The sequence below is a fragment of the Triticum aestivum genome, chromosome 3B (genome assembly GCF_018294505.1).
Source record: "Triticum aestivum cultivar Chinese Spring chromosome 3B, IWGSC CS RefSeq v2.1, whole genome shotgun sequence".
Classification (NCBI taxonomy): domain Eukaryota; kingdom Viridiplantae; phylum Streptophyta; class Magnoliopsida; order Poales; family Poaceae; genus Triticum; species Triticum aestivum.
In genome coordinates this window covers 50,657,086-50,668,516 of record NC_057801.1, presented here as the reverse complement: position 1 = coordinate 50,668,516, position 11,431 = coordinate 50,657,086, and the positions used below count along the sequence as shown (strand labels likewise).

Genomic DNA, 11,431 nt, shown 5'->3' with positions numbered 1-11,431 from the left:
GGAGGTAGCATAGTGTGGCCTTGAACTTCTCCACGGCGATGCCTTCAAGAAGGAAACGATGCAAACAGCGCCGCCACCGCCGGCCTTGTTAGCTAGCCGAGAGCAGGTTGAAAGCTTGGTAGCTAGCCGAGAGCAGTTTGAATGACTAAAGTTTAATGTGAAAGCAAATATGGGTAGTGTGCTTGACAAAGTAAAGGTTGGATGTCTCATGCCCCTTGAATACAAGTACCTACGCCATGGTTACTCAACTTGGGACACAAAGCAAATTTAAGTTATCTATAATGGTATCATTAAGAGCCTCAACTGGGGTACCTCTTGTCCCATGATATGGATCAAGCCCACATCAAAACAACAAGACAAACAAACAAATGAACAATCTCAACACCCTTTTTATTTACCACTTGGTGTTGGCTTTTTATTGTGGGGTGTATCATAGATGGTTCACCATAGCATGTAAGTAAATTTCCACCATGAATGATGTATGGCTTAGATTAGTGGCCCAGGCTTCTCTCTAACCATTTATACAAACTTATTTAAACTCACTTTATTTCCACATTATTTCACCATGATAGGCATCCATAAACAAAAGTACATGATATCAACTAAATAAATGAAGGAGCATGTTGAAAGCTTTGCATGTGACAGCACATATGGGATATAACTCCCAACCTCAAACATTTTATCAAGCCACTAGCATCATAATTTTAATCACAATGGGTCATATTTATTTCATACTATGATAATAAAATGTGCATCAAGTTCGTGAGAGCTATTTTAACCAACTTTTACCATTACAATGAATAACATAATCATTTTCACTCAGAGGTATAGATAACACAAATATCATGATAAACATACTTGGGATAGCATAAAGCTAATAGGTAGATATGGTGGACTCACTGGAAAAACTTTGGTTGAAGGTGTTAGAAACAAGTTTTTACTTGTTGGGATTTTTGGGCTAGCAAAAGGGAGAAAGTTGACCATCTAGATGCATGCATGAGTGTCCATAGAACTAACCAATTCATGTCAAACAAAGTAAAATAACATACATAATCAAAACATGAATAAGAGATAGCTCATGATAAAGCATTTGTAAATTATTACTCATTAACAAGCTCATGAATCATGCAACTATATGTGTCATTAAAAATCAACTTAGGCATCCCTTTTCCTAATATGATAAAATCATGCAACATATGTCAACCCATATTTCCAGTAGCTCTTTCTCATATAAAAATGATAGTGTGGTGGTCTCACAAAAAAAAATCAAAGCAAAAACAAACAAAAAGACGCTCCAAGTTTATGTGATAAAGTGCATTGATCGAAAAACAGAAGTTAGACGTGTGCAAACCGAGAGTGTGTAGGTTTAGTGGGGATGTTTTCACATCCCCAAGATTATGGTTTTCACCATCCTTGGATAACTCTTGGTGCATCTCCTCCAATCCCTGTGAAAAAAACTTCAAAACACCGTTTCTCCCATTTCTTTTCCGTGGGGTGACATTAGTAGTGATAAACAAATAGGTTTCTTGCTGCAAATAATCCTTGGACAAAAATGCATGAGGATGTCCAGAAAGTATATAATGTTGTATGCCTACTCATAAACTCAATTGGATCACAAAGATTCAACTTAAAAGTTCAAAATATGCATAAAACAATATGGGACATAATCTGTCCAGAAAAACAGCAGCAGCAAAACATATTTTTCTGCCCTACTTATACTTGTCAAAAAATTCTGAAAACAATCAGGCATACAGAGGATGAAAAGTTGCAACTTCAGTTAAAATTTCAGCTCATTCGGAGTTACAAAATAAAAATTAAAAATCAAACCGTGCACAGACTTTGTGCAGGAATAACATCTCCGAATACAAATAGCAACTTTGTCAAACCAAAATGGGCAAAACTTGGCACTTTATTAAAAGCTAGCGTGTAGTGCGCGGCGGCACGCCGCGCCATACTGCTTGTTCTGCGACGATTTTCCTTTTGAAGTTCTTAAAACTTTGTTTAGTACTTGGTTGATAACATAGTCATTCACACATATAGATAAGGTTCATTGAGTCAACACAGGCAGAGTGCAACGTTTCTACTTTCCACTTAGATTTGAGATCCTCGGCTAAGTTTGTTTCTTTGATACAGTGGTAGAGAACTGGCACCGCGCTTTATTTGCATGTTTCAGTGAAGTTTTGTATATATTGAGAAAAGGCTCATGTGTTGGTTATCCATTTGTTGGTTTCTTCAGGAATGCGATTCTTGCCTACAGGTGTACATGCAAACATAGATTGATGACTATAAGTAGGGTCTGTTGGTAACTTGGTAATGCATAACTCATCGCCCATAGTAAGCCTACACACTTATAAGCCAATTACACCATCGTCGCCGGTTGGGGTGCGGAGAGGGGAGATGGAGAGGCGGCGCGCTGGCGCCTAGGATAAGGAGTGAGGAATCGATCGGGAGTGGTGGCTAGGGTAGGAGGGGATTGCTGGAGGCTACGTACTGTGAAGAAAGAAGGGCACATACATGAGCAAAGACTTGAGATGTTGGGTTGTGCGTGGGCTGGGCTTTTACGCAGGCATTTGTCCATGTGCATCTAATCTGTCTGATCGATTACTTTGGTTAACTAAAGTACAAGACCGGAATTCCTAAATTAATTTTGGTTCTTACAAAGTGCAGACTGAACTAAGAATTGGAATTTTCGGATTCGGTCTTTTCGAATTCGGTCCCGGTTTTTTCTGTTCGGTAGTTGGGTGCTAGGTTAATATGCCCATCCCTACATGCATGTATAGCCACTCAATAAAAACAGAACAGTTTTTCAAACCATGCAAGCAGTCACTGTTCACGTAACATGCAATTAACTGAGATCTGCTATATATATCACCCATCAATATACGTGCTGGGATTTCATCAATTATTAGTCCAAGGCTATTAACTCTACTCTCTTCGGACAGTAGGTTTGTAAGGAGAAATAGCAATAAACCAATGAAAAAATAGGAGCTTCGCAGAAGTATCGATTTAGTGCCTGTTCGGTTTCTCTCCGCTCCCGCGACTCAGATCCCGGAGCGGAGCAGGCTGTTGCAGCTTTTTATGGAGCAGCTCAAACCGAGCTCTGCAGCTCCGTGGAGAACGGAGTGGAGAGATTCCAAACGGGGCCTTACTCTTAGAAAAAATGACGTTGTATTCTTTTACATTCAGAAATTAGCTGCTCTGAATACACATACCAAGTGTTCAACATGCAACTGCTTACATAGACTGAGAATACACATATACTGCATACCACACAACCACAACCATGCATGAGTGTTGTCAACACCCGGATCAGTAGCAACCGTCACCAGTCCTCATTGGCCATAAATAAAATATAGAAAAAAATTCTGCATAGTCCACCCATTGTTGCATGCACACTTGTCATTTTTTTGCTAAACCAACCCACCAATTAATGATGAGAATCCTCATACAGATGCATCCCTACAAATACTAAATCAAACTTAAACGAAAGGAAGTCACTAACACCAATTGTCATGCAACCAGCCAATATGAGAAAAGAAACACAGGTCAAGAAACCATTAGTCAGTGGGAATCAAATCAAAGCATATGCAGTCATTAATTGACTCTCAAGAGGACTCGCATGCAGATGAATGAGGCGAGACAAATAGTAGGTCCTAAGTTAAAAACGTGCAAGATTATGAAGTTGTCCTGTCAGTTCATGTTTACATATCCGCAAGAAGTTTTGTGCGTAAGAAAGTTTTCAGTAAGTAGTTTTCAGTAACCTGAAGAGAGTCTTGTGCTTTGAGAGCTTATCTTCTGAAGGCGAGAAACAATCACCGAACGCCGTCGCTGCACCAGAGACGGAAGTAATCCCGCCGTCGAGAGGACAACGAAAGGGGGGCGTCGCCAAACCTGTGCTGATTGGGAGAACTTGTGCTGGAGAAATAACGTATGTAACACATCGCTGACCAAGACGCTTGATCTGTAGCCGGCGAGGAAAAAATAGCAGCTTCACACTGCTTCTATTTGTGCTTCCACCTTCCCACGTTGGCATTCTGTATGGCGATCGGTGACTTTGCTAGCTCTTGCACTATTCATGCTTCCGTATCAAGCACCGGTTGCAGGTCTGTTCATTCAGATCAAGGGCCAGCTAGCATTTGACTCCCGTAGTCCGCAGGAAAAGGGCGTGGTGGAGAGGGTGACTTGCTGCTGGGAGGATCTAGCGAGAGCACGAAAGAAGAGGCGCCCGCTCCTGATGTGTACATGCTGCCGCTACCTGCGGTGACTGCAAGGATAGAGAAAAATTGAAAGATGAGTAGGAAAGAAGCAGTGCGGGGAAGGGAGCCATCGACCTTATTAGCGAGGGAACGCACCAGCGACCGAAGGCGGCGCCGGTTCGTCTTGATGGCGGCGGCACGCCCGCGCTGGAGGATCACGACGCTGCGGAGTCACGCGGGCCCATGACCTGCGAGCGGCCTATGATAGAACCCTAGGCACTCCACGGTGCCGTCGGCGGCGCTTCATCAGACACCTACAGGGCAGAGCTCACATTGTGTTCGACGGAAGGGGTGTCAGGAGTGAAGGAGCAGGGATGATGGCGCATCCGAGATGGAAGACGCACACGGAGTGACGCATTTTTATAGGGCCAAACAACGACCAAGCAGTGGAACTGGATTTCACGGGATCCTTCCAGAGAGACCAGGCGAAATATCTAGCCGGTCTAGAGAAAAACACAACATATGTCCAAACTGCTTACCCCATAATCTCATTGACCTATACGTGTCCATCATGGAAATAAGCAGTCAATGACCCATGGACAGACGTGGCCACATGCATGGATCAAGCAGTGGCACGTGGAACAAGAGCAATCCACACACCTCTAGACTGGACACGTGAAATCAAAAGTGCAAACCGCACAGTAAATCAAAGTTTTTTAAAGAATGGAAGAACCTTCCCGAAGAGTGCAGCACACACCCGTCGATAAACAAGAGCTCATAACGTGGCAACGGCAACACCAAACCAAACATGCCCCACGACCTGACCAAGCAAAAAATGAGATCCATCAAACTCTAGGAAGCCATCCTGCACACGCGTCACTCAATCAATAATGGTAAAAAAAATTCCAAAAAAAACAGGTAAAAGGAACCCTTACAGGCCCAGTATTCTTAGTATTCCAGAAACTAAGCTAAGAGAACTCTCTCTTGTTACAGCAAGAGGACACAAAGAAAATCCAAAATAAAAACCAACTGGGTTGCCTCCCGTAAAGCGCTTTCTTTATAGCCATATAGCTAGGCTTACTTGTTGTTTACCGAGGATGAAGCTCATGAGGGAGCTTGAAAGTTGTGCCCTTCATCCTTGGGAAGTGTTCCATGCATTTCGTATGTGAAAACTGAAACTTCATATTCCCTTCCTTTGAATCAATAATAGCTCCTGTCGTACGAAGAAAAGGTCTTCCAAGAATAATAGGACTAGAGGTTTTATTCCCCATATCCATGATTAGAAAATCCACAGGCACAAAAGTCATATGTAACTCTACCATAACATCACTTACTTTTCCTAAAGCATGTGTAATGGTACTTAGTCTGGTACATTTATTTCAGTCTTTACGTATTTCTAAGTTTCAAAAAATTATGAAACAAAATCCGGAGGTAGCCAACGGTATACCATACAAACGTGAAAAGGTAATTTCAAATAATTTGTATTCCGAACTGCACCAAAATGACAAAAGTGTGGATCTTGTATGTATATTTTTAAATCTCTAAATTTTAATAGGTTTTATCATTTTTGCATAAAAAATACAAAGTATTTGAAAATGATATTTTTCACGTTTTTGGAATACATCAACGGCTACATCCTGGATTTTTTTTCAGAATTTTTTGAAACTCGGAAATACGATTTTCAAAAAAATTTAGTGGCAGGAGCACTAGTGCTCAGGAGTCGAAGACACTTTCCGCTCCGTTCGTTCCTATATGATACTATTTTAATTGCTTCATAGGTTGTCTATATACATATTAAAATGAGTGAATATTTACACCAAAACGTGTTTAGATAAATTTGTACCAACATGCTAATATGGATAAATGCTAAAAAAATATATATATAGAGACAGAGTGAGTACTTGTTTGCAATGCCCAACTTCATGTGGTCCAAGATAGGCTGGACATGAGTGCGTCGAAGATGATCTTATTGTGTTATTGGCTGACACTCAAAGTGATGACGCCAACTCATGTGCTATTCGTCTTCATTGCCATATAACATCATCTGAAGTGTTATTCTTGCTTGACTCTAGCAGCTCCCAATTTTAGAGTTATCCAATACCAGTTGTGAACCAAATAATGCTGAATGTGTACATACTTTTCTTCCATGAATCCTATTGAAGTGTTTGGATCCTCACCTCAACTTAATGACAATGCCGGGTGGAGTCCCCATCCGATCTTGTTATTTCTTAAGATAACCAGTGGAATTTACTTGATTTTTAAAGAGGGTCACTATATCGATGGCACCAAGTTTGCCCAACTACCCTATGCAAATACACCATAGGGGTCTTTATCAGCGGATTGTACGAAGTTTGGTCGACGAAAAGTTGTGATGGGATCCTGACATCTGGCCACTTGTCGGATTCTATGAGCTTTTCAGACAAGCTGCAGCTCAAGGAGGATCATGGCTGAAGGTCTGTCCTACTGTTACCACAATCACATTGCCACCTTCCTCGACGACGGTCTCTTTAGCTATGACTACTACATCAACTACGTGCAAGTCCACCTCGACCACATCTACGACATGAGCCAGATCCCGGTAAAAACAATCTCATGTACCATGGGATCCCGATGGCATCGGCTTGGGCAAGCCAAATATTATGAGGTGAAAGTGTTAGTGAACCCTTCTATACTAAGCATGGGCTGGCGGTGGGCCGCCATATGATGGTCTTGGGCCTGCTCAGCAGCCATGGAGTGAAGGCCACTACAATTACAAAGAGATGGATGACTTGGTTTGAAACGGACTTTTGACTTGGATAGACGAGGACACCGGCATTTTTTCTTCCTATAGCCTCCTCAATCCTTCATGGACAAGTTTGCAATCTCTTTCGTGTTGTAATCTAAATCTTGCTCCAACTAAGTGAACTAGTAGGGGTTGCTTACATACTTCCTCCGTTCCTGAATAACTGTATTTTCAAATTTGTCCTAAGTAAAAAAATTATTAGTCTGACCAATTTCAAAGAAAATATAGCATTATAATAACAAATTAATATCACTAGCTAGATGCATCTTAGATTGTAGTTTCATAATATACCAATTTAGTGCTAGAATACTGCTATATTTTTAATAACGTTTATCAAACTAATTTTTTTACTTAGGACAAAATTACAAATAGATGGGAACATAGGGAGAAAAGAATTTGCAAGTTCTGCACATTTGTTTATAGAGGAGATACATAACGGATGGAGGCTATCAAATACACGGGATACATAACAGATCTGGTGGGCTCCGGACATTTGCATGGAGGCGATGACAGTGGAACGGAGGGGCAGCACGAAATACCGGTTCGATTCTTCCCGGAGAAGTTCGGGAAACTGCTCCAGACCAGTTTCTCGAAAATGCACTGCGCGTTGCTTCTGGTGGGCTTCTCGGTGGAAAGAAACTGGACACTTCTTTTAGGCTTATGTTGTTTGGTAGCTAGAAGCCATCTCATAAACCCAAAAGAAGTCACCCGTAGTTCGCTCTGATCAGCTCATTCCCTATCAACTGATGATTCGATAATTTATTCCACCTCGAAACCATTTCTCAATCCCAGTGTTTCATTTTTTTTAAAGATTACTATGATCCCAGTGTTTCATTACGAATCTCGTCAAATTCCACTACTATAGTCTAGTCTTGGAGTTTATAGCACCTTCCGTGAAACTTCGTCTGTGTGCATCATATCAGTTTATCGTCTTTGGCACCAGTAGTATCGGCAGATTACAAGTGGCTGCTGCACTATCTTATAGTACTATTTTGAGTTGCAAAAACCGACCATATTTCTCGCAGTCCGATGTCAGCTATGACCTATGGAACACGATAACGTTGTCCAACAAACAGAGATGATATTTGTAAGCATGCATGAACCAAACTAAGCACATGCTGACTGCTACGCAACGTACTAGGATATTCGTTTGTGTAGGTTTGGACGTTGTTGGTTGACGTCTTGGTCGATCTTTCCCACCAACTTTATTATCGTGGGAAATGGACTCCCAACTAGTACAATTGTGAGTTTGATGATAGCACTATGAGGACGTCTCCTACGGGCTGCTTAAACGGACCCGAATTTATCTTCGATTCAGTCCGGGCAGGTGTCCGGCTGTTTTTCTGGTAGTGCACTAGGGATGTAAAAACGGGATCCATTTGTCTCATTTATTCTCTATTATTTTGTACATGTCGACATGTACAAAATGGAGAATAAATGGGACAAATGTATCCGGTATTCGCATCCTTACAGTGCATCCTACGGGGCTGCTTATTTGACCTGCCATTTCATTTTTTCCCGGATCTGGGTATTTCTCTCAAAACAACGGAACAAACTTAAATAAATGGTAAGAATAGTAAAAATATCTGAAAATTGAAACACATACGAGAATAAATTCATAGTTTTAAAATTGAATAATTTAAAATCTTATAGATTTATTACAACCAAATAGAAGTCCTACTGGTTCCCTACGAAAGTCCACATATGCTCAACCAAAATATCTTGAAGTCGAGTGTGAGTGTCGCGATCACGCAACTCATGCTGAAACTAGAGGAACTCCTAAAATGTTGCCAGTCCTGGTTGGGGCTCAACATTCTGACCCTGGAACTCCCAATGATCATCATGCATCCTTTATGATCATGTTGTGCATGATCACAGAAGCTATCATCACATCACATAATCTCCAGGCTCCATGTCCTAGCAGGGTGTGAACAATAGCCCATCGAGATTGGAGAGCACTGAAAGCACGCTCCACATCCTTCCTATCACTCTCATGTTTTTTGGCCAACCAAACCCTCTTCTCTCCATGAGGATTGGAGATGGTCTTCACAAATGTAGACCACTGGGGATAGATACCATCAGCTACGTAGTATGCCTTGGTGTATTCGTGGCCATTGATATGATCGCTCACCTCCGGGGAGTTGCCTGCCGCGAGTCTGCCGAACACCGGAGAGTGTTGAACCACGTTAATATCATTGTGAGAGCCTGCCATGCCAAAAAAAGAGTGCCAACTCCAGAGATCATGTGATGACACTGCTTCAAGAATGACCGTGCACTTTCCAACATGCCCCTTGTACTGCCTCTGCCAAGCAAATGGGCAGTTCTTCCACTCTCATTGCATACAATCTATGCTTCCAAGCATCCTAGGAAAACCTCTGCCCTCGTTGATCGACAACATCCGCTGAGTGTTGGGAATAGTTGGTTCTCTCAAGTACTCCGGGCCAAAAATTTGAACCACAGCTTCATAAAACTTATACATTGAATCCAGGCATACAGATTCACGCATGCATATGTATTCATCTACCAGATCACCGGCTACTCCACATGCAATCATCTGAATTGCTGCGGTGTATTTTTTATAAGAGGAGAAGCCAAACTTACCACATGCATCTGGTTTGCACTTAAAAAAATCATCGTACTCCATCACTCTAACTCGAATGCGGTTGAATAGATCTCTCTCATCCGGAAACGGCGCCGGAATAGCTTGGCACTGTACACTAGATTGGTGAGATCGAAGTAGTCCTTGTAAAGCTAGGCATGGCCACCTTCTCTGTCCTGATCCAGGGCGGGATCATGGCCCGGCATGGACCCTCTGAAAACTACCCCGTCGCCGCTCGCTTCGTCACGGACAAGTTTTTTTTTTCCGCGAAAACGCAAAAGTTTTGCGTTTCGATGCATTGATAGAAAAGAAAAGATTTACAAGCTCAAGAAAGAGCTGATACCACTCAAACAACACAACATGGTAGAGTATAACGTCTACAACTCGCTAACACAAGCGAAGAATGCACTCCACATCCGGCTAGTCCGAAGACAGCCACTACTGAAATCTGAACTACAAAGCAAAAGAGAGCCTGTCCTAACCCGAGTATCATCGCCGCGTCTCAACCGCCGCCTATCACCTCCAAAGGCCGACAGCTTTGCCTGAATTTCCCTTGTCGACGCACCATCCACCCTTGATGCCTAAGGATGGCAGGTAGATGGCGGGACTTGGTCGATCCCGATAAAAGACATCTCCTTGTACTCACCGGTGACAGCGTCCATAGCGCCTCTGAGCATCAGCCTAGGAAAACGTCGTGCGCCGGAGAAGAAAACAAGAGCCCCGTGTCTCCAAGCGCGATGCTCCCAACAGAGGGACGACGTCAAGGACGCCGCCATCACGCCGATCCAACTGAATTTTGGCTTTCACCCGGAGACATCCACCAGTCCCAGAGAGGTAGGGAGATGTTGACATGCTTCAACAACACCTCCAAGGAGGAGAACGACGCCCACGGGCGCCATCGTCGCCGGCACCGATCAAAGATGGGCAAGACTTTCATCCGCTATGTCGCCCACCTCCCACCATACTCGCCAGATTGAAGAAGGCGGCATTGTCCTTCGCACTGCCCCCTCCGCAGCCCCTCGCCAACGTAGCCAGCTCTCGTGGTCCAACCAACCAGCGTCCACAGCCTGTCAGACGCCGGACACCCACGCGCGGTCGGCCAAACCGTCCGCAGCGCTCCAAGCACGCTCCCAGGACCAACCATCCTCACCAGCCTCGCTGTTCACCGAGAGTCTCGACGCCTCCAGTGAAGCCCACTCCAGCACATCCACTCCGGCCAAACACGATCAAAAGGCGCAAATTTTTCCAGGGTGTGGCCACACCACCGCTGCCAAGAGGAGCAGCGCGCAAGCCTGCCCGTGGTCTGCGCGCAGCCATTGCTCAGAGGAGCAGTGCGAGCATGATTGCCGGCGAGGGGCCGGATGCCGCCATGAGGCGCAGCCCGAACCCCGCCATGCCCTCACCGCTGTGGCAACTGGCCGTCGCCGCTGCTCAGGCGCAGCGCAAGCACGAGCCCAGGCCAGAGGCCGGCGGCCGCCGCTCAGGGCGCAGCGCGAGCCCCTCCGTGGCCTCACCGTCGTGGCCACTAGGTCGCCTCCGCTAATGAGGGCGGGGAAGTCAGGAGGGGAGGAGGGTGGAGGAGGGGACCTGTTTGGACACCCACCGGGCCGCGCCGCTGACACCCGCACGAACGCTCGCCGGGGAGAAGGGTCGCCACCGCCATGGCCGACCTCGTGCCGGAAGGGCATCTGGCTGCCAGCTCACAGCCGCGAGGGAGAAACACCACCACCCACGAGCAGCAGCCGCGTCCTTGCCCAAGCACCGTAGCAACCTCACCCAGGCGCCGCCGCAGCAGCAGCCAAGCACCACGGCGAACCCCAAGGGCCGCCGCCCAACAGATCCAGAGAAGCCGTG

The 11,431-nt window shown here is 44.7% G+C and overlaps 1 pseudogene; it reads left to right on the top strand.

Annotated features, from left to right (window-relative positions):
• LOC123067266 (putative cysteine-rich receptor-like protein kinase 20) overlaps positions 1–11,120 on the top strand; it is a 19,807-nt pseudogene extending 8,687 nt beyond the window's left edge.
• The last annotated feature ends 311 nt before the right edge of the window (positions 11,121–11,431 follow it).